This window comes from Sciurus carolinensis, unplaced genomic scaffold (assembly GCF_902686445.1).
Source record: "Sciurus carolinensis unplaced genomic scaffold, mSciCar1.2, whole genome shotgun sequence".
Classification (NCBI taxonomy): domain Eukaryota; kingdom Metazoa; phylum Chordata; class Mammalia; order Rodentia; family Sciuridae; genus Sciurus; species Sciurus carolinensis.
In genome coordinates this window covers 911,489-930,749 of record NW_025920151.1, presented here as the reverse complement: position 1 = coordinate 930,749, position 19,261 = coordinate 911,489, and the positions used below count along the sequence as shown (strand labels likewise).

Below are 19,261 nucleotides of genomic sequence, written 5' to 3'. Positions count from 1 at the left end.
AAGTTGATTGTATGCTTTAAAAGTCCTCTAGACCCCTCCAATTCCCAAGGGACAGGTCCAGCCTGGTTGCCAAGAGTGGTACAGAATGGATCACAACAGACACTGTGACTGTCAGGATGGAGGGTGGAGTAAAGGCAGAGAGTGAAGAAAAAATAGGTAGGACTAGTATTTAAGAGAGGCTGAAATAATTTCTTCAACTGCATTTAAACCTGTTTATGAACTCCCTAGGGCTTCGAAGAGGGTGTAAATTTCAGTCTGTCACTGTGGAGGATCCTTTATGCTCCCAGGTCTATGAGAGGACAGAGAATTTTGCTTTTGTTCAAAAGCTGACTCTGGAAAATAGGTTCACCTCAGACAGTTCTGCTTTCAGTCTTGCAACATGACTGCCTCTAAAGAGAGGGTGTCCCAAGGGCTTAAATCAAGGTGAGGAAAAACCCAGCAGAATGAAGAATAAAATACAAGTTACAGTCCCCGTCGAGTGTTCCACAGCAGTGGACAGCCAGTTCAGCTGGAGAGCTGCTGGGAGGCTAGAGAATTTGTGTTATGGAGTTTTAGGAGGTTTCTGCCAATGTTTGGGGCTTGTGGGGTCTTGCACACCCAGAGAGTCTCCTCCTCTCTTCCTCTGATTGAGTCCATCCTCATGGACTATATTGGGACAGGTTGGAATTTTTGCACCTTACCTTTTTATTATTTTTTTTTCACTTGAACTCTTCTCATGAGAAGAACTTACCTGTAATAAACACTGCCACTGATTTCAAGTCACCGGTTCTTTCTTCACCTTTGCGACACAGTGTGCTCTATCGTCATGAGCCCAGGATCTCAAGGGCATCTCACTGCCAGTCACTCCAGCAAAGCTGACACCATGCAGTTGAATGCAGGCCCTGTGTATGAGAGCACATAGGGCACAGCGGAAAAGAATATCATAATCTTGGAATTAATCACAGGTGTTGAACACTAGGGAAAAAATTGAAAGGGTAAACAATTTTTTGATGGTTTTCTGTATTCCTCCAAAGAAAATGCTCTTCTCCAAAAACCAAAAAAAAAAAAAAAAAAAGCAATGTAAGTATGTAAGTACATTCCTGGCACAACCGTAATCAGATAATCACTGTGTTATCTCTATAGAGGGATATGAAATTATGTGGGAGTGTTTGGCTATCTTTGAGAATTCAGTTGTATCCATCAAAAGGAAAAGAGAATCCAGAGTTCTCTGGATATATTGGATTATGGAATATGGGCATATTTTATTGGGTTCTGAAATAACTTTAATCATTAAATAGGGTATTGTTTTTCTGAACATTTAAATTATCAAATAGATCATGGAAACCCCAAATGAGAGGTCATATGAGAACATCCTTAAATTGAACTGTTTGCAGAAGTAAAGTGAGTATTAATTTTACATGATTTTCGTATCAATCAAAAGCTAGTTTATCAGCAAGGCTAAGGGAAATTGTGAGACTCAGAGGACATTGCTTCCCTTTCTTTGGCCTCTTTTTTCCTTATCAGACAGCTAAGGGATCTGAACCACAAGATACTTGAAGATCCCTCCAGACCCAATGCCTGCTGGGTGAAGGAGATACCAAGGATTTTACCTGGAAGAATGGGATCCTCTACAGGGAAAATCCTGTGACCTGTATCTCTACTTACATGGAATAGAGGGCATGTCCTACTCAGGAGATTTCACAAGATTTTCATTAAACAATTATTTGAAATCATCCTTTCTAAACTATTCTGACACTGCAAAATTAGAGGTGATTTTGAAAATTCACTCAAAATTTAAGTTTTCATGTTTGATTAGACCAACCATGACCCACAGCAAGGAGCCATGCATTGCCAGGGCCCCCAAGGTCATGCTTCAACACATGCAGGGGTTCCTGAAACTGTATGCAGACTTCACATCCACCTGTTTTTCTACATACACAGGTGCACAGTGCACAAAATGTTTTATATATGTGTGTGTGTGTATATATATATATATATATATTTATATTATAAATATAAATTATAACATATATATTATAACATATAAATTATAACATATATATATATGGGGATAAGGTCCATAGATTTCATTCATTTCCGAAAGGGACTGAGAGTCTTTAAAATGCTTAGGAAGAATTACTGTTCTTATGGAAGGTATAAATCATCAAATTCATGAGACCTATATTCCCCATGAATATACACATACTTTCAAATACAAAAAACATGATGTTCTCTGAAAGATGGGAATAGTACCACTTTGAAGATTCAAGTTCTACTTATATTTTCCTTATCATTTTGAAATTGAATGGCATAAAGCAATGGACTCAGTCAGTCCTTCCTTTTTCCTTTGCAGATGAGGAAACTGGCAGTCTGAGCAAACTGACTCACCCTGGGTCAGTAAATTCCCCCTTTACCAGGCCGCAAGCTACTATCAGAAAGTTGTGATAGTTCATGATCTATAGTATTCCACACTGACAAACACATAAGCACATCCTATAATCTCTGGCTAATGAAATAAACCATGTCCAATAAGCAGAAATGATAATTTGTGATGGATTGGATTTTACACCTAGGAAAACCAACTGAAGAAGCAATGTTTCTCAACTCTCTCATCGTCCCATCCTCCAAGGGCACCCGTAGGCTTCCCCCTTAGCTAGAGGTGCTGGTCAGGGTAGTCAGGAATCTTCATGTGGACCAGGGTCCAGGGCAATTGGGAATCAGATGCTCCTCAGGCCCTTCTCTGAGAGACCCTGAGAAAAGGTGAGCCCCTGTCTGTAACTGGGAAGAAGTGCAGATGGCTCATGGCTCTGGAGGATGACTCTGTATTCTCAAGTGATGTCTAGATGGCATGGCGGGAAAGGCAGAGTCAAAAAAGATGTGATTAAGAGATGAACTTTGAGATTTTGCAGTATCCTGGTTTCAAATCCCATCTCTACCTCCCACCAGCAAGGAGACCTCAGTTTCCTCATCTGTGAACTGGGGAGATCCTTACCTCCCATAGGACTGACAAAAAGAAGGAACGAAGGCTTGGCACAAAGGTAGGCACATAGTAGATGCTCGATAATCATGGAATGAATGAATGTTTTGCTGAATAACACCACTGTCCCTCCTCCTGTTCTTCATGGGGTAGTGGAGAGGGCCTGTGGATTTGATTCCTGCCCCTAAAAACTTATATCACATTTGTGAAAAGCACAACAAATTCTTTAATGCACACAGCAAAAAGTCTTTATGTAAATGTAGGTGACCTTCAGGACCACAGCTTCTGAATTTTGTGTTAGTGAATGTCAAAAACTCGATCTTGTATAAGCTATTTAGAGGGAAGCTGGAGGTGGAAACTCCACAAACCTAAGAACCAGGCCAAGTCCCTTCCCTGACCTAATTAGGTAATTTAGCACAGCTAAAACAGTATATTTAGAGCAATACAGGTATATGTTTTCCTTATTTGTTATTGGCATTGACCAAGTGGTTTGTAAAGGGACATGCTTTAGTATCATGATAAGTTTGACTTATAAACCAAGAAATTCATTTTGTATTTACTTTATGTAACTTCATAATGGCAATTATTGTCCAAGGCTGCAGTGGCATATTTAGAAAAGTCCTAATTACTCAATAGACTGATAACATTTTTAAAAATAATTTTATTTGACCTAAAATGACTTTATTCCCAATTCTACATAAAATATAGGAGATCTCACTTTTTCCTTAACTTAAGATTTACTAAGTTCATTAGTTTTGTTTTATTTTGCTTTAATTTTTCTAGGGCATTAAATACCTATTATGTCTGAAGTATCATAAACTGGAACATAAACAAATTTAATGATCAAACTGCCTTTTACAATATAAGGCATCACTTAAATTTTGACTCTAAATTTTAGATGGCTTGTATAAAAACAACCTATAAGCAGTATTTGTTATTTTGCTGTAAGTTGGATGTGTTCTGGATAGTTCATAACTATTGATAATCTTTGGGGTACTATTTATTCCCTCCAACTGAATGTAATTCATAAGTAAATGCACCTTATGCGTTTAAACAATTTTTGTAAAGTTTTTAGATTTTTGGTGCTTATATACTCAATCACATTCAGCATGTATATTTTGATATTTAAAATACTTTCCCTCAAATTTGTAAGTTGAAAGAATAGCTATTTTACAGTTCCAGAGATTGTACAATAAATGTTGCAGTTTTTTTTAAACAATGAAAATAAATACATCTTGTTTTACACATGAATTTTTTTATTATCTGGCAAAGTAATATACTATGAAACTTCACATTAAGGTTTTTTGAAGTATTTATTGTACTGCTTAATGTGCAAATAAATTAAGTCAGTGCTGTGGTTAAACAGCAGAGGATATATCATAATATGTATAGAACTTAAATATCTAGATGCCAGGACACCCTTTTGATTTTAAAGATTGTAAAAGGATGACTTTTGCTGATGCAAAAATGAAGTGTCAAGAGATGGGATTAAGGTTAGTTATGTAACTGCTTTGGTGCAGTATGTTTTTGTTTGACTTCTGTCTTGTATAGATTGTGCCAACTTGACTTTGGAAGCAATAATTTTACTACAATTTATTTCCAGATCTCTTTAAAGTCAGCATTATAAGTAAACAATGCTCATTTAACATTTATAACTTTCTTTATTAAAGTAGAAATTTGATGTCGACATTTCAATAGTTTACATGTATTTAAGGGCTGTGGATGCATATTTTTATTTGTAATCACAGATGATTTCCTAGGACAAATGTATTGTCATGTGAATGTTAAAATAAAGTAAAAAAGGAAGTAGAAAATAAGTGATATTTGGAAAATTAAAGAAAAATTGAACCAGAAAAAAAAAGAGAACGTTTTCTTGGCTGAGATAAAGTTTATCCCCAAACTAGGACCCAGGAAAAGTCAAGCTCCTGCTTCTCCATTCGGGATGAAGACCTAGGCCTGGGCTCCTCTCTGCTCCACCCCTGAGGTGCTCTGTACCATTCCCCGGTTCCTCCTGTCCCTGTCCTTTGGCATCCTGGGTGAAGGATGCTCAGGTCTCCTGTAAGTTCTGTCATGGCGAGGGGCTCCTCATGCTGGTGTCTGTGGTCCTTTGCAGGTGACAGCCGTGCATCCTGATGCCTGACAGCTGGAGGTCTGCCAGTTTCTGATCCCAGAAGGCAGACGCTCTAAGCCTGGGCCTGGCTAGGAGAAGAGGCCAGAATCAAGGCCCTGGTGATGTCATCCAGCTCCCCAGGCCTTAGGGGCCAGCAGGGGCCAGCAGGGGCCAACAGGGGCCAGGAGTGGCCTGCCCCAGAACCCTCTGCTAAATTGCCATTTTCAGCATCATTCGGGAATTCTGAGGTGAAGAACTAGATGTAGGGACATGGTGGCCCCTTTCTTGGTTTCAAAAAGCTCATCTTGATTTAACCTTAATCTTTGGTGACCTTTCTGTTGGCTTCAACCAAGTGCCAGACCTGTCCTTGACCTTTGGGTTTGGGAACCACCTTTGCAGGCGGAGGAAGACTGAGGATCACCAGTGGTGCCATCCCTAGGGAAGCCCGGAACCCCGAGGCCCCTCCGTCACCTCCCAGCCAACCCAGCCCCAGGAGCCAGTCTGGAATGACCCCGCTATGGCCAAGCTCTGGTTCAAATTCCAGTGGTACTTCTGCAGGAAGCCCCTGCATTTCTTCACCTTCCTGGTGCTCTACCTGACCACCAGGAGCCTGGTATTCCTGCACTCTGGCTTTGTGGGCCAGCCCGCCGTCTCTCAGAGACAGGCCAGCCTGGCCAGGGGAGGCCCTGCCCAGGGCAACAAGCTGCCTTTCTTGGGCAACATGCACCTGGCCCGGGGATTCCAGGAGGGTGAAGCCTCCAGCATCCCTGCAGGCACGGACCCTCATTCAAGTGCAAGGATGCCAATGAGAGAGCCAATCTGGGTGACTACAGGGGAGCCTGGAGCGGAGCCCTCAAGGGGAGAGTCCTCCAGGAGAAGGAGGAGGAACGAGGTAAGAACCCTATGGATCAGGGCCTGGGAGAGGGATGGAGGGACAGGCCAGAGGGTAATACAGTTCTAGCACTGGCATTTAATAGGAACCAGCTGTCCTGAGCTCATAGAGATACTGCAAGATTTCACTATCACCCCTGCTCCACAGTAGAAAATAACTGAAGCTCAGGGAGGTTAAGCAGCCTGTGCAAGTTTGCACAGCTTGTCAATCAGCAAGTTTGCATTTGAGCCCAGCTGTCCATCAGGGCTCCAAGCTCCACCCCCCCCCTTCCTCCAACTTGTGAAACACACACAAAATTACGCCAGCCAACTCTCAGGTATATCAGGCCCAGGTCCTGTTGTAAGCACTTGGCATATTTGGAGTTATTTCCACAAATCTACACTTGGTTGCCATGATTCCCATGGTAAAGAGGAGGAAATGGGTTCCAAGAGCCCGTGTTCACCTGGCTACCAAGTGACAGGGCTTGGGCTCCATCACACCACCCATGGGCCACATTCTGGGTCCTTGGCAATGGGTCTTCAGGGGATGCCACTGCCCTGGCCATGTTTGATTGCATTTTCTTAGCAATCATAAAGGCATAAAGGGCTTTGCTGATTTTCACTGAATTCCGTGGGTTGAACATGACATGTAAAATGCTGTGCTCAACTGACAGATGTGGACACAGGCTGGCAGTAGTGAAGACACTGGCTCTTGGCTCAGTAGCCCTGGAGCTTAAACCAGGTCTCCCTGGCCAGGACGCTTGGCTCCCTGTGACGGCACCCTAAGTCTACTAGCATTCCCATCTGCCCAGCATGCTGGGAGGGACCCGGCAATCCATGAGATTGACAGGAATGGGGTCCCCAGAACTCAGGCCAGATGGCTTGGAGAATACACTGAGGCAGAGGGGACACCCAGCCAGCCTTGTGTCCACAGATTCAACTCACAGAAATTCCTCTCTGCACCATGGAGGGATGCAGGGTGACTGAGGGAGCTCCTCCTGGCTCAGAGGCCTCTAACAGATTCCATGCTCCTGCCCTGGGGACTTCCCTAGATCTCTGCCTCTTGAAGACCCCGGTGTTCACTGGGAAGGGAGAGGGCAGGTGGGACACAGCAGGACAGGTGGGGAACTGGGACTCACACTCCACCTCCACCCCATCCAGCCGTGTGGCACAAGCAGTTGACTTGGTCTTCTTGGGTCTCAGTTTTGAAATCTGTAAAATGGGGGTAACAATGGCTCCCTTCCAGGCAGTTCTGAGCATTCAGGGAGCTGACACTCAGGAAAGCACATGGCACTCCCAGCCCAGCAGAGATGATCAGAGATGTTCAGGGGTGCTCGTGGGGTCTTCCTGGGAAGGAGCCCATCTCACAGGTACAGGTTAGGAAGGAGGGCCACCCAGTGGAGAGGTTGGCCACTCCCAGCTCCACCTGTCCTTGGAAAGTCCCAAAGCTCCTTGTCATGCTTCAAGGCCAGACCCAACCCCTTGGAGGTGCCTGGCCACCTCCCAACCCCACCTTGGAATATTCCCCCCGCAGCCATCTTCCTGCTGCTCACCAGGCACGCCCAGTTTTTTCCTACCTCAGGAACTCTGGGTAGGCCGTTCTTCCACCCTGGATGCTCTTTCCCCAGATCTTTCTATGGCTCCCTTCTTCCCTTCCTTTGAGCCTCCAATCAAACCCTGCCTTCCACAGATGCTTCCCAGGGTGACCCAACAGGTCCTGCTTCCTACCTGGTCACAACCACATCCCCCAGCCTCTCTTTGGTCACTGCTGTTATCACCGTGGAGAGCACCCTGCACCCCTGCCAGCTCTGGGAAGGCAGGACTGCTGCCTGTCCTTGTCTCAGTTCCATAAGCACCTGGGACAGCACCTGGTGCTGAGCTGGCTCTCCACTCCTGTTTGGGTGGATGAGTGGTTGGAGGAACACATGGTGGGTCCCCCACTCCCGGGAGGACTGCCAAGTCTCAGCTTTTCCATCTCCAGGAAACTGCCCCTTCCAGGTTCCATGAAACCCTTCTCCCCAGAGCTTCCTGCCTGGCCCACGTAGGAATGGTCATGACCTGTGCCTGTCTAGATGCCCTTTAGGGTACCAATCCCCTTGGCATAGTTGATACATGCACAACCATGTCCCCATTTGTTGTGAGAATGAAACAGACATCCCTTGACGTCTGTGGGTTCCACACCCTCAGATTCGATGAAACACAGATGGAAAATAATCGAGAAAAAAATAGGTTGCAGACTTTTTTCTTGCCTTTTTGCTCTCAGTGATACAGAGTGACAACTACTTACATAGAATCCATGCTCTATTGGAGGTCATAATAATATAGAGGTGACCTAAAGATCCATGAGTGTGTGCACAGGTTCTGTACAAACACGACACCATTTTACGCAAGGGACTCAAGCATTCGCTAATTTTTGTATCCACAGGGGATGCTGGAACCATCCCCCACAGATGCTGCTGAACCGCCATATGCTGCTGCCTCTGCTACTAGTCACCCTTTCTCAAGCAACTACTACATGCCATCAAGCTTTATTTACTTTTCATATCGTAATGAAATGATATGTGCAAAATGCTCATCCTGTCTTCTGGATTATACCATAGGTCACTTATTAGTTGCTGTTGTTCTTATCAGTAGCTGATATCTACTCACTGATCGTTAAAGACTTTCCACGTGTGAGTCTTTCATTGAATTTGTCCAACTCAGTTCAGAGATTGTGCCATTTCACAGATGGTAAAACTGAGACCCAGAAATCACTCACCCGGGTCTACACAGGTAGTTCGTGGAAAAACTGAGGTTTAAAACGAGGTCTGTTAAGTTCCAAAGTGTGTGAGCCTTCCCCGCTGCTATGTTAGTCAGCCCTGCATGCTGAGCCCAGCAATGCTCTAGAGTTTATGAAATGCAAAGAGAGAAGAAAGAAAGAAGCATAAGGCAGCCCTGGCTGGAGCTCTCCACAGGCAGCCTTGGGATTGGTGGTATTAAGATCCACCAATCCACACAGATCCACCCTGTCCAGGAGGGACTTATTCAGAGCCCAGCAAGGACAGACAACCAAGTGGATTAAAGGTCAGCAGCTTCTCCCACCTGGTGCTAAACACATGGGCTTCCTCAAGCCAGCGGGGGATCTGCTGGAGGCAGCAAGGCAGAGGGGAGGTACTGGACAGGAAACCCAAATCCTGGTGCCACCGGTAGAGGTGGTTTATGGGTCAACTCAGGAGCCCCACCCGGCCTGAGCTCCAGAGCAGCGGGTCAGGGGTTGAATCCTGTTCCACAACTTGCTGGCTGTGCAGCCTTGGGCAGTATCGTCACTGCTCTGAGACTAAGTTTCCTCCAAGGGATAAAAGGGACTGAGCACTGGTGTCTGTTGTGATGTTTCCGGAGGGTAAATTGAGTGTGTGTTAAGTACCAGGTGCTGGGCTGGCCACTGTACATCTATTACTTCTTCATAGCAATACACTAAGGTACTCTGATTAACTCCAGTTCACAGGAAGAAACTCAGGTACAGAGAGGTTAAGTAATTTTCTCCAGGTTCCCCAGCAGAAGGGAGAGGGTAAAACTGTATTTGAATGCAGATGGTTGGAGACTTTCTTTCCTCCCTCCCTCCCTCCCTCCCTCCCTTCCTTCCTTCCTTCCTTCCTTCCTTCCTTCCTTCCTTCCTTCTTCTCATTATGCATTTTTTGTATGCCTAGCCCCTTCCTGGGAGATGCAGACTCAGAAATAATTCAAATGTTTTTTCTCTAAGGAATATTCACAGTCTCTTAGGGAAGGACAGGTAGGTTAAAAAAAAAAAGAAGCTATATTTTCAAACACTAACCGTCCATTACCAAAGCCATACATGCTCATTGTAGAAAAATTAGAATATGTCAAAACAGATAGAGCCCAGGAGGAAGATGGCTGGACCCCACCAGCCGCCCCACCAGGGGCTGGTGCCTCCCCTCCCGCACCATGGCACTGCGTCTCCAGCATCTTTTGGCATATTTGATGGGTCACCCTGCTTCCCCCACTGTAGCAACTTTTACTTTGATAAAATTCTTCCACAAGGAGTCAAAATTATTTCTAATTTGAAAACATAGTGCACAGTACTGGGAAAATCACTCAGGAGACAGTTCAGCGGGGAGCAGCTTCGAAATTCCCAGGGAGACCCCTTGGTGGCCTCCTGGGGGAGAAGCAGTGGAGGGAGCTGTGGGACCCTCCAGCCCCCAGGCCCCTGCGCATGAGCAGGAAATGCCAGTCCCTGCATGCAAAGCCCAGACATCCTGGAGCGGTCAGCCCCAGGACCACTTCCAGGGTGGTGGAGCGTCCCGAGCAGTAGAGTACCTACTTGAGTTTCCAGCCTGAGCATGTCCCTGTTCGGCTCGGTGCGCAGACTCATTTTGTGTAACATCAGTGGGCAATTGATGCATTTGTTTTCCGGGGCCACCACAGCTGAGTTCCCTAAATGGGTCCTTCAACACAGGGGTTGAGGCTCACGCACCTCCAGAGTTCACAGGTCCAAAATCAAGGGGTTGGCAGGGCCACGCGCTCCAGAGGCTCTGGGGACAACTGCCCTGTGCCTCTGCCCTGCTGCCCTCCCTTCCCTTGGCTTCTGCTGTTACTCCAGCATCTTCTGTTGCCACAAGGCATTCTTTTGTCTCTGTCTCTTCATAGGCCAGGGGTGCTTGACCACTGAGTTATATTCCCAGCTTGATTTATTTATTTGTTCATTTATTTATTTATTTGGAGACAGGGTCTCACTAAGTTCTTACTAAGTTGCTCAGGGCCTTGCTAAATTACTGAGGCTGGCCTCAAACTTGTGAACCTCCTGTCAGCCTCCCGAGCTGCTGAGATGACTGGCACGCACCACCATGCCTATTTTATGTGTGTGTTTGTTTTTGGTATTAGTTATTGAACCCAGGGGCATTTAACCACGGAAACACATCCCCAGCACATTCTATTTTTTGTTTTGAAACAGGGTTTTTATTTTGAGACAGGGTCTTGCTAAGTCGCTTGGGGCCTGGCTAAGTTACTGGGGCTGGCTTTGAACTCATGATCCTCCTGCCTCAGCCTCCCAACTTGCTTGGATGATAGGCGTGTGCCACCACACCCAAACCCATATGACCATCTTCTTATAAAGACTGCGGTCTTGTTAGATTGGAGCCCACTGTCCTCCAGTGTGGCCTCAGAACTCAATCACATGTGCAGTGATCCTATTTCAAATAAGGCAGCATTCTGAGGTCCTGGGGATTAAGACTCTTGGTTTGTTTGTTTGTTTGTTTTTCAATGAATAACATCCCTAGTAGAATTTTTGTTTCCACTTTCAGGGAGAAAAATCCTACTTCCAAGAGCTTGAGTGACATTCAGAGGTTCCTGTGGCACTTTCCTCAGGATTGGAGCCTAGACCTGCCTGACTCCAGGATAACAAGTCACTTACTGTCACCAGTCTGTTCACGAGCCATTCGGTAAGGAGTGCAGGTCATTTGTGTTCAGCCCTGGGAGGAGACTGCCTTGCTCCAGGAGAGCAGAACTGCGTGAAATGTTAAGTGGAGCAACGGGACAAACTTAGGAAAGAAAGATCCCCCCCAACCATGAGGAGGGGTCCTGACACTGGTTTCTGGGCTTGAGACAAATAGCCCATCTCAGGGGGCCTGGCCACCATTGCAGTCGGTCACCGTGGAGACGAGCTGCAATCATGAGATTGCATGATAGTGAGCTGCAGATAGTGTGAGCTTGGTCACAAACTCACCCTGAAGTGGCCTGGGAGCCTGTCCCTGTTTGACACACCTGACCACCCCTCACCCCCATCTCCAAGAGAGTCTGCTGCCACAGCAGGATTTGAAGAGGGGCATGAGTAGAGACTGAAGAAGATGGCAGGGGACTCTCAGTTCCCACGCTGATGAGCCCAGCAGGGCCATAGAGCCCCAAGGACAGAACTGATGGTCATGTGGGCGGCAGCCTGCACCCAAGGCCAGCAGGAAAGGGGTTGCCAGGTCTCTCCCAGGACAGGTAGGAAAGCCCCAGGGCTCTGCCAATTCATTAGGCCCTAGTATGCAACACACCCGTGTCCTCCAAAGCATAAGGAAGGGCCCCGAGTCTTCCCTCCCTCCTGTCCACAGATAAGGGCATGTAGGTCAATCAAAAAGTCTCTGTTCAGCCTGCCAGAGGGGAAGCAGGGGCACCCCAGCACTTCAAAGTGCAGACTTTGGGGACAGTGGATACCTAAACACATCCCAGGAGACCCAGCCTCTCCCATCCCCCTCCAGGGTATTCTGAACAGGTGGCAGATAGCCCCAAACTGTGGTACATGGGAATGGATGGGCCTAGGCTTGGGTTGGGTCTGAGGCCCTCACTCCCCGGTGAACTCGGGCAAGAGACTAAATGACATAGCTGGAGATCAGCACAGGTTGGTCAGTGTGCCCCAGTGGTGGCAAATGACAAGAGAACCCACCCGGGGCTTCAACTAAAGAAGAAAACACAGGGGACCCTGTCACCAGGCTGTAGAAGGGGCTCCCTGGCCTGGAGTTCTTGTGACTTCATGCTGAGCATCCTTCTGGAAGGCTCTGCTTGGCTCCTCTCTACCCTAGCTGCTGGTCCTCCTGACAGGCTGGTGCTGGCCCCAGAGGATGGTGGCTGCTGGTAGCTCTGGACTCACACAATGCCAACGCCATTAGCCAGGAGAGTCTTTAACCTGAAGCAATTCAGTGAGCAGTTGGGTGTCCTCTTCTGGGTGGGCAATCTGATAGGCACTGTGGGGGTCAAGGTCTGGAAACCAGGAAGAGGAGCATCCTGCAGGCAGAGGGCCCACCCCTCCATGCCAGTGGGGAGCTACGAAGGCACCTGCATACATATGTTTTCACTTTTGTAATTAGATTGTATGTGACCGCTGTCCCTTGGGTGGCCAGATGCACCCACCCTCATCCTAAACTGACAGTCCCACAGTCATGCTGCCACTGGCTCCAAGCCAACCTGTCCACTCAGGTACTCCTGTAGGCCTTTTGTCTTGAAGCCCATGTGTCCAGAGGAAGCACAATGCCCTTGAAATAACTGGAAGGCGAACCTGCGCTTGAACTTGAAGGGAGGCCCTTGCAAGCTGGGCAGAGTACCTGGCTCCTGGTTCATTCAGAAAAGAGGGAAGCAGAAGGGACATCAGTAGCTGCCAATCAATGATTATGCCCTGCGCCCAAAGATCAGCTTGTGAGGCCGGTGCAGGAAGAGTCCTGGTGCTCGGTTCCTCATCTGTGAAACGGTTTCATGAGAAAGCAGAATGAACGGGACAGGGGCGTGGCTCTGCAGGAGAGCACTCACCTAGTGCGCATGAGCCCAGGAAGCAGCTACAAACCTCCAGAGTGTCACTGTCTGAGGTCCCTGCTCCGGGCAGGTGATGCTTCCTCTAAAGGTGGATGGTACCTCTAAAGGTAGCTGAGCAGGGCTCCGGTCTCCTAGAGAAATCCCAGGGGTCCCTGTGGAGGCTCAACTCCTGCAGAGCTGGGAGCACTGCACCTGGCAGGGGAGCATCCGGGGCCTGATGTCTAGGTGATGGGATGGCATCCTCTGCTAGGCTCCTCTCCTCATGATGAGGCAGGGGAGAGCGAGGTCCACCCTTTAGACTGGATGGCAGCCTTGCCATGGGAGGGGATCGAGGGCCCTTTAGCATTTTGTTTGGTCATAACCTCTGAGGTCCACTTAATTCAAAGCACTGGCTGGATTCACCGCCCCACCTCCAGTTGCTTTTGTGTGTCGCAGTGGGAAGAGCTGGTGTGGGTGTCTCAGAGACCCACTTCGTTAAGCCACCATTAGTGCCAATCTCAGGAAGGACACCTTTCCGAGGCTTCCCGCTACTAATGGGACATTGAGAAGGTCCCCCGATTCAAGAAGTAAGAAGTTCAGAATGTGGGCCAGATTGCTTGCATCCAAAGCTGTGTTACCTTGGGCAAAGACATAACCTCTCTGGGCTTTGGTTTCCTCTTCTGTATAGAGTGGGACTAGTATGCTCATGGGATTATGGTAAACATTCAATGGAGACAATGTACATACAGCACTTACCAAAGTGCATATCCAAATAACAATAATAGTAATTTTAAGATGTAAGGGAACTGAGCACAGTCATGCTCTCCTGTAATTCCAGCAGCTCAAGAGGCTGAAGCAGGAGGATCACAAGTTCAAAGCCAGCCTCAGGAACTTTAGCATGGCCTTAAGTAACTTAGTGAGACTCTGTCTCTAAAAAACAATAATACCTAAAAAGATGGGGATGTGTGGTGAGCCGCCTCGCCACCATGATAAGATGGCGCTGGTTTCCTGAAGTGCTTTCTAGGTAAACAAGCCCATATTTGGTTGAGCTAACTGTTGCAAATGGGAGCACCTATGAACATAGGCCAAGTGGCAGGAGTAGATTGGCTATTGCAAGAGTATAAAAGTGTATGAATTCGGCTCAAGAGGGAGAAGAAGAAGAAAAACCATGGTTTTATAATATTAAGGTCCTTATTAAACTGCTGAAGGAAGATTCCTGTGTCGTGCTTTCTTGCGGGCAAGGGACACGACAAGTGGTGCCGAAACCCGGGAGTCAGAACTTTCCGTGGTTAGGGGGTGCACCGGTAAGTACCACAGGTAAGTGGGGTCCACACATAGTGGGGCGCTTCTCTGCAGATAAAGAGAGAGTGGGAATCGACCTTACATAGTCGATTAAAAAAGAAAAATATTTAGTCGACCTTGCATAGTCGATTAACAAAGCGGGAATCGACCTTACATAGTCGATTAACAAAGAAAAATATTTAATCGACCTGCATAGTCGATTAACAAAGAAAGAAAGATATTTTGTTTTCACTTTCTTTCTGCTTGCTCTGAAGGCTGCTTTCATTATGGGCAATTCTCCATCTAGTTCAGTAGTACAGTCTTTAGATTTTTTGTTGCACTCCAAAGAGCTCAAGGTCAAACGCAGTACTTTAGAAACATTCCTTGTAAGAATTGATAAAGCAGCCCCATGGTTTGCTGTCTCCGGAAGCTTGACTCCTGCTAGCTGGGATAAGTTGGGAAAAGATTTGGATTTCCTTCAGGAGCAGGGACAATTGGAGAAAGGAGTGATACCGCTATGGAAATTAATAAAAGGATGTATTCTTGATGGTAGATGTCAGGAAGCTATTCATAAAGGACAGGAAGTTCTTGAACAACTACATGAGGAGAAGTCCGAGGATTCTATGAGTACTTCCAGTAAACATAGTGCAGGAGAGCAGGTTTATGGAACTATTCCAAAGAGGAGACTGTACCCAGATTTAAAAGCCCTTAGAACACCAGAAGAAACAGGGGAGTCAGAATCAGACGGTGATGAGGAAGTGAAAGAGCTAACACAGCACTTAAGGAAGGTGAAGATAAAAGAAGGGGGAACTAAGAGGCAAAAAGATTTTAGACAAAAGGACTATGAGGAAGAACAGGAACCAGCTCTAGCCTATGATCCTCCCCCATATGTGGGAGGGGTTCCAGGCACGGGTAGAGCTTTTAACTCTGCAGCTTGGAGGGCTGCCCATGTAGAGTTGAGGTTTGCCTGTCCTGTATTCCAGGACAATGATGGGGGAAGACATCAGGAACCCATAGAATTTAAAATGATAAAGAATATAGCAGAATCTGTCCGCACTTATGCTGTGGATGCTGCTTTTACTATTGCCCAAATAGAGGGGCTCAATAGATTCTGCATGACCCCCTCGGAGTGGGCCAGTTTAGTGAAAGCTTGTGTTTACCCGGGTAAATATTTAGACTGGAGAGCCTTCGTGTTAGAGGGGGCCAATGAACAGGCTGCACGCAACCAAGCTATGGGCAAACCTGCCTGGGATGTGGATATGCTTCTGGGGCAGGGTAGATTTGCCAATCAGCAAACAGGCTTTCCATTAGAGGTTTATGAACAAATTAATAAGATCTGCATTGCTGCCTGGAAAGCACTTCCTAATAAAGGAGAGGTGCGAGGTAACTTAACAAAAATTGTCCAAGGCCCCACAGAAGCTTTTTCAGATTTCATGGCTAGAATGGTAAATGCAGCAGGGAAGATCTTCGGGAATGCTGATGCAGCTATGCCTTTAATTAAACAATTAGTATATGAACAATGTACAAGAGAATGCAGAAATGCTATTAATCCATTTAAAAGCAAAGACATAGAGGCATGGATGAAAGCTTGTAGAGAAATAGGTGGCCCATTAACAAATGCAGGCTTAGCCGCTGCCTTCCTTCACATGGAAGGGCTATTAAAGGCTTTATTAAAGGCTAATGGAGCCCCTTTAGAGGTTTCCTCAGCTAGGAAGTTTTTAAAAGCTGTAGAAGACAAAGCCCCTTGGTTTTTAGATAAGGGCTTGTTGGATCAAGAGAAACTATCACAAGAGACAGAAAAAGGCCCCCCTCCTGATCCCTTCCACGCAGCTCCATGGCCACCTAGGGAGGGAACCCATATCCTTAAAGCAGTCCTCCCCCTAGGCAGAGATCTCAGCAGCTCCATTCCTCAAAAGTAGTAAGAAATAATGTTTTGTGATTTTCTGCATTCAAACCTAACCTGATTTCTCAACCAGGAAGAAAAAGGGTTAAAAAGTCCTGGGTGATCCTCCCTCCCCCTGCCTGGCCTTGCTGAAGCCTACATGCTGAAACTACAACAGTCTCAGCGGAAAAGGGGGGTAACCTAAAGATAAGAAAAAGAAAACAAAAGGGTGTCTGTTTTAAACTTCTGGGTTGCTACACAGAACTAATTCATTTTCCAGGATTCTTGTTTTGTTTTGTTTTTCTTTAATGCTGTATTTTTGAGCTCATAATTTTGATCTTGCATACCTAGGTTAATGATTTTTTTTTTCTCTTTTTGATCAGTTCTATTTTTTATTCAACTAAAGTTTTTAAACATCTGTTACATTACAATGGAGATTCACCTATAAAGTTACAAGGCCTTTGATTTTGTGTTATTTGTATGTCGTGCTGTCTGGTGTCATGTCTTGTCTGCATCAAAACTGAGCACTCCTAAAATTAAAATTTAAAAATGGATCCAAATACTTTTATTCACGTGATTTAAAAGGTTCAATTTAATTGAATAAACTAATAAAAGTGAAATGTCTTTAAAAATAACTTACAAGTCTCTAGGTGGTCAAACTAATGAAATGTTGATGTAAAACAATGTCTAATATCAATTGTTTCTAGGACTTTTCTTCAACAGGAGAGAGACAGCAAATACTGTTCAGGACACCTGCCTGCTTTCTTGGTTTTTACAGAATAAGTGAATTAAAGTTAACATATATGGGATTACTTAAATGTGTTTGTAGAGACATCTGATTAATTTACAAAATTAAAATGATCATTGTTAAATAACATCAAGTACTCTTAACTCCTTAAATTCCATGGAGTATCATACTTAAACATTATTGGTGCTTTCATAGGTTGGTAAATAAAAAGGCTTTAAACTTGCTTTGTGTCATCACTAAACTAAAAACAAGGTTACTAAGAGTTATGTCTTAACAAGTACAATTCTATATACAAAGGGTTCTAAAGGTTTCAACTGTGTTTCAATTAGAGTACTATAAACAACAAAATATTTAATCTTATTAAAATAGAGCAATCTATCTAAATTCAGAAATTTCATAAGAGTTGTTTCAGAATGTAAACAAAAAGGGGTCAACAGATAGAAAAGAAAAAATAAAAGGGTCTGGGTATGGAAATATATTTAGTAAAAGGAAAAAAAATGTTTCTGGGTAAGAAAGTGCTTGTGTGATAAAATACATGAGGGTCTAAGTAAGTGCTAAGAAAGTCTATGTAAGTAAAGGGCAAGTTTCAACATGTTTGTGTAAAACTAAGTTGGTTGTGTGTATGTGAGACAGCTAAAGCTATTAAAGGTTTTTCCTAAGGTGAAATACTAATGTTCTGATATAAACCAAAGTTTAATCTACATGGTAAAATGACATGGTAAAATGACAAGGATTTCTTAGAAACACTAATTTACTCTTAACTTTGTGTCTATTAAGTTTTATTCTTTAAAACAATTAGTCTTAAAAATTGGGGTGTATACAATTATGGTTAAACAACTGTTAAAGTATTGTACTGTGTTACAGAGTCTACATTTTTCTTAAGAAACTAAATTTGGTAAAAAAAAAGTGTCAAGGTAATTGTAAAATGGTTTCTAGTTGTATATGAGATGTGTTCATATTTTTCAGGTACACAAGTTTTAAAGCAAGGAATTTATTAAGCTCTGCTATTCTCCAGATTAAACTTGTCTGTAATGGTAATCTTAAACTTATAAAGAGTAAATTTTAATTAGGGATTTATTTCTATCATTTAATGTTCTATTATAGGACCTGCTATCAATAGGGTACGTGTAAAATTTGTTACTTTTTACATTGAGATAAAGAACTTCAAATATAAATGTATTTATAAAAGTTAGAGCCTGACTTGTTTAAAGGTTAATTTTGTGAAACATAAAGGTATTTTGCCACTTTATCACACAAAAGGAGAGTTAAAAACTCTCTCAGCCTTTCTTTAATTCATGTTTTAGATACAATGTTAAATTGTGTTAATTATAAAGTTTATATAGACTCAGGAAACAGTATATGTAGACTACTTAATGATATTTAAGGAAGAAACAAAGATCAACATCAAAATTAAAACACTTAAGATTTGTAAGGAGCCACGCCTTACCTGACATAAGACTCTGCCTCCCACCTTACTGCATGTTAAAGTGAGTCCAAAATAAGTCAGACTTCAGCTTATTTAAAGTTATAATCAAAAGATTGGTTTTTTTTGTTGTAAAATTACTATGATCTCAAATAGGGAATATAATGTGGTTCTCAGTCAAAATTCAAAATAGCTATTATACAAACAAAATATATTTTTACTCTAACTTATTTCATTTTGTAAAACTGTTACCTATTAATGTTTTGCAGAAGTAGCTGCTTCAAAAACATGCAACCTAGGTAACTTGTGATAATAAGCCATCACCTAACAAATAGTGGTAACAGATACCAGAACAAATAGTGGTAACTTCCAGAACTAATGCAGACTCCAGTTAGATAAAAGGGTAAATAACTGTAAAGTTATGGACATTAAAGTTAAAGCCCAGTACTCTTACTTTATGACTAGTGAGACTGGCTTGCTGGATGATTAAGATCAAACTTAGAGATTGGAGTACAGAAGGCAAGATACACCAGTATTTGGATCTTTTGCCCTCAGTCAGCCTGAACCCAGGAAATAAGAGGACTTCTCTAAGGAGCACTTAAGGTGTTGGAAACTGTAGGTGCCATCAATCCTAACAACAAAGTTTCATCTTTATTTACTCAGTTACAAAATTTGATTTTGGGTCGTTCTGCACCCTTTTTTCCTGTACATATAAGAGCTCATACAACTCT

The 19,261-nt window shown here is 44.3% G+C and overlaps 1 pseudogene; it reads left to right on the top strand.

The window, feature by feature from the left end:
- Positions 1-5,583: 5,583 nt before the first annotated feature.
- The window catches only part of LOC124974504 (WSC domain-containing protein 2-like), a 49,876-nt pseudogene continuing 36,198 nt past the window's right edge, over positions 5,584-19,261 (top strand).